The 4364-nt window shown below is 38.5% G+C and overlaps 1 pseudogene; it reads left to right on the top strand.

The window, feature by feature from the left end:
- Positions 1 to 2097: 2097 nt before the first annotated feature.
- Positions 2098 to 3468, top strand: LOC138143241 (fructose-bisphosphate aldolase A pseudogene; annotated as a pseudogene).
- Positions 3469 to 4364: the final 896 nt, after the last annotated feature.

Raw genomic sequence — 4364 nt, 5'->3', positions numbered from 1 at the left:
ATAGATTTGTTACAAAATATACAGTAGAAAATGATCATACTAATCTAGTGTTTGATAAACCCAAAGGTCCAAGATTTAGGGGTTACCATCTGACAAAAATTGCAGCAAAAACTGGAAAACAATTTTAAGGAACTAGGCACAGATCAGCATCTTACACTGTATTCAAAGATAAGATCAAAATGGATAAATGATTTAAACATAAAGGATAATAGCAATCAACTAGAAGAGCATAGAAAAATGTATCTATCAGATCAATAGATAAAGGAAGAGTTCATAACCAATAGAGGATTATGTGAAATAAAATGGGTAATTTTGATTAAATGAAATTAAAAAGCTTTGCACAAAGCTAATGCAGCCAATATTAGAAGGGAAACAGGAAAGTGGGGAACATTTTTTAGTGTTTATCATATAAAGGCCTTGTCTCTCAAAAATATAGGGAACTGAGCCAAATTTATAAAAATATGTGTTATTTCCCAATTGATAAAAGGTCAAAGTATATGGACATGTATTTTTCAGAAGAAGAAAACAAAACTATCTATAGTCTATAAAAATGTTCTAATTACTATTGATTAGAGAAATGCAAATTAAAACATGTTAGATATCACCTCACACCTATCAGACTGGCTAACATGACAGAAAAGGAAAATGAAAAATGTTGGAGGAAATTTTAAAAAATGGGATACTAACACACTGTTGTTGGTGGAGCTGTGAACTGACCCAGCCATTCTGGAGAACAATTTGGAGCTATGCCCAAAATGCTATAAAAACATGTATATTTAACCAAGTAATACCACTATTAGGTCAGTATCCCAAAGAGATCAAAGAAAAGGGAAACATATCCATTTATACAAAAATATTTATAGCAGCTCTTTTTGTGGTGGCAAAGAATTGGAAACTGAGGGGATGACCATCAATTTGGGAATGACTGAACACGTGGTATATGATTGTAATGGAATACTATTGTGCTACATGAAAAGATGAGCAGGATGGTTTCAGAAAAAATACTGAGATGATGTATATGAAACAATGCAAAATGAGTAGAACCAGGAATACATTGTGCAGAGTAACATTAATATTGTAACAATGATCCACTATGGAAGATCTAGCTACTGTGATCAAGACAATGATCTAAGACAATTCAAAAGGACCCATGCTGAAAAAATTCTATTCCTCTCCAGAAAGAGAAAAATTCTCACTATAGATTGAAGCACACTTAGAAAAAAATGAAAACAACTTTTTTTCTTTCTTTGTGTGTGTTTTCTTTCTTGTGGCTAGTATGGAAACATGATTTACATGACCACATATACCACATATATAATTGATATATTGCTTACTTTCTCAAGGATTGGGGGAGAGGAAAGAGAGATAGAATTTGGAATTCAACATTTTAAAAAGTAAATGTGAAAATTTCTTTACATGTAATTGAGAAATATTTAATGGGATAAAATAGAATAGTTTTTTTTTTAAAGAAATGCATCTGTTCTGTTGGGGTGGCCAGGTGGCTCAGCAAGTAAGAGCACTGGCTCCAGTGTCAGGATGACCTGGAGATCGAATCCCAGGCTCAAATACTCAGCACCACACCCAGAAATAACTGGCCATGTAACCTTAAGCAAGTTACTTAACCACGATTGCTTAAAAAAAAAAAGAAATGCATCTGTTATTCCTCAAACCTGGTACATGATTCATGACTGATCCACCTCCTTTTCTGGTCACACATGTCTTTATTGAGGTCTTTTATGCCAGTTCTTGAATGTAAGATATCATTAGTAATATGTTCTAGCCTATTTACATTCAACATTTCTGTCTTTATTGCCCATCTGTAATTTTTATTCTTCTGTGTCCATAGAAGTCCACAAATCACAGTTATATAGCATTACAAGGAAAGCACTTCTATTCTTTCATATTTCATTGACTCTTGGATCTCATTTTTGTGTATACAGGTCTTTCTTTTGCTGTAGATCACAACACACATATGCCTTTTCATCCTGTGTGATTCTTACCCATGTTTTCCTTTAATCCCTTTGTATGAAATTGATCCATCATGTTGAAGACCTTACTTTTTTTCTTTTTGCATTTCATGAGTACCAATGCAGTATTAAGAATGTGTCTATTGGCAGAAGTTCGGTTTTCGATTGTAAGTGGTCTGCTTTCTGCCGGAAACTACCAGCACAGCCAAGGAAAACATGCCTTGCCAATACCCAGCATTGACACCAGAGCAAAAGAAAGAACTGTCTGAAATAGCTCACCGAATTGTTGCTCCGGGCAAGGGAATCTTGGCAGCAGATGAGTCCACCGGTAGCATTGCAAAATGCCTGCAGTCCATTGGAACTGAGAACACAGAGGAAAATCGTCGCCTCTATAGGCAGTTGCTTCTGACAGCAGATGATCGAGTGAACTCCTGTATTGGAGGTGTTATCCTTTTCCATGAGACACTCTACCAGAAAGCTGATGATGGTCGTCCCTTCCCCAAAGTCATAAAGGAAAAGGGTGGCATTGTGGGCATCAAGGTGGACAAAGGTGTAGTGCCCCTGGCAGGGACCAATGGCGAGACTACCACCCAAGGTCTGGATGGGCTGAGTGAGCGCTGTGCCCAGTATAAGAAGGATGGAGCTGACTTTGCCAAGTGGCATTGTGTTCTGAAGATTGGGGATAATACACCTTCCCCACTTGCCATCATGGAGAATGCCAATGTGTTGGCCCGATATGCCAGCATTTGCCAGCAGAATGGTATTGTCCCCATTGTGGAGCCAGAGATCCTCCCTGATGGAGAACATGATCTGAAAACTTGTCAATATGTCACTGAGAAGGTCCTGGCTGCTGTCTACAAAGTTCTGAGTGATCACCATGTCTACCTGGAAGGGGCTTTACTGAAGCCTAACATGGTCACTGCTGGCCATGCCTGTACCCAGAAGTATTCACATGAGGAGATCGCAATGGCAACTGTAACTGCCCTTTGCCGGACGGTACCTCCTGCAGTCACTGGTATCACCTTCCTCTCTGGGGGTCAGAGTGAAGAGGATGCCTCCATCAACCTCAATGCTATCAACACCTGCCCCTTGCACAAGCCATGGGCACTGACCTTTTCTTATGGCCGAGCCCTGCAGGCATCTGCCCTCAAGACCTGGGGTGGGAAGAAGGAAAATGTCAAGGCTGCCCAAGAGGAATATATTAAGCGGGCCACGGCTAATAGCCAAGCTGCTCAAGGCAAGTATACTCCAAGTGGAAAGTCAGGAGCTGCAGCCAGCGAGTCTCTCTTTGTCTCTAACCATGCCTACTGATTAAGTCAAGGCCTTCCACTTGGGTATGCCCTAACACTCCAGGAAGAGGCTGAGATCCCAGAGCTTTGTGCTGACCTCTCCCATCACTCCCAGCTTGTGTGTTATTGTTGTTCTCTGGTGAATCTAGTGACCCCTCCTCAGCCCACTTTTTCCAATAAACAACTATTTAACAAGGAGAAAAAAAAAAGAATGTGTCTATTATCATCTGCTCACATTATATGATCAACTTACTTATGTAATCATTCATTTCCTGGATGATAGCTTTCATACTACATCCTTCATGGAGGTCACTATTGGAAATGTGCTGCAGTTTACATATGTCCAGCATATATTCCTCTGCTGTCTTTTATAGTTGTCTGCAAATTTAATTCTTTGGAGAATATAGTGTTTTATACTCTGTAGCTATATAGATTCATAAGGAGAAGGTAGGTATATGTGTGTATGTATTTATGTCAGAGAGAAGTCTGAGATCATTAAAAGCATTGTGCATTTTCATATCTTCTTCCTATTCAGATCTCAACCCACCTCATTATCCATTTGTGGCATCTATCCCATGTAGAGAAACAAAGATTAATTCAATGGACTGATCTTTCACGCATGTATCATTTGGATAATAGGCATTTCTCAGCATTTTGACTTTTGCTTTACTGATTTGTAAGCTACTTTATTTTGAAGAATCATGGATCTCATTGAGGAGGGCTGGTAATACCATGGGCTTTGATGTAATCAACATAATATCATTCACAATGAGGATTGTGGATTCACAATGTGGAGAAGGTTAATATCCCTATGTAGATATTTCCTCTTCCATTTGGATTTCCAGAGAACATACTCCATGATGATGGAAAACATTTTTAAAGAGCTTGTCTTCCTATTTTGTGCCTCACTTGATATTAATAAACAAAGTATAGTTGAACCAAGTTCTATCTGTGGCATATTTATATAGGAATTCTGTATGATCTTAAGATATGCACGAGAGATGCTTTGTTGAAGGTCATATTTGCTCAATGGAGTCAGGTTATTTTTATTTTAGCACACCAGAAACAGATCAAGATCTTGTGCTCACTGTAATTTTAGTTAAATATG

This window comes from Petaurus breviceps, unplaced genomic scaffold (genome assembly GCF_028583685.1).
Source record: "Petaurus breviceps papuanus isolate PSGF00001 unplaced genomic scaffold, PetGlider_PUasm1.0 90633, whole genome shotgun sequence".
Classification (NCBI taxonomy): domain Eukaryota; kingdom Metazoa; phylum Chordata; class Mammalia; order Diprotodontia; family Petauridae; genus Petaurus; species Petaurus breviceps.
This window is presented reverse-complemented; position numbering and strand designations above follow the sequence as displayed.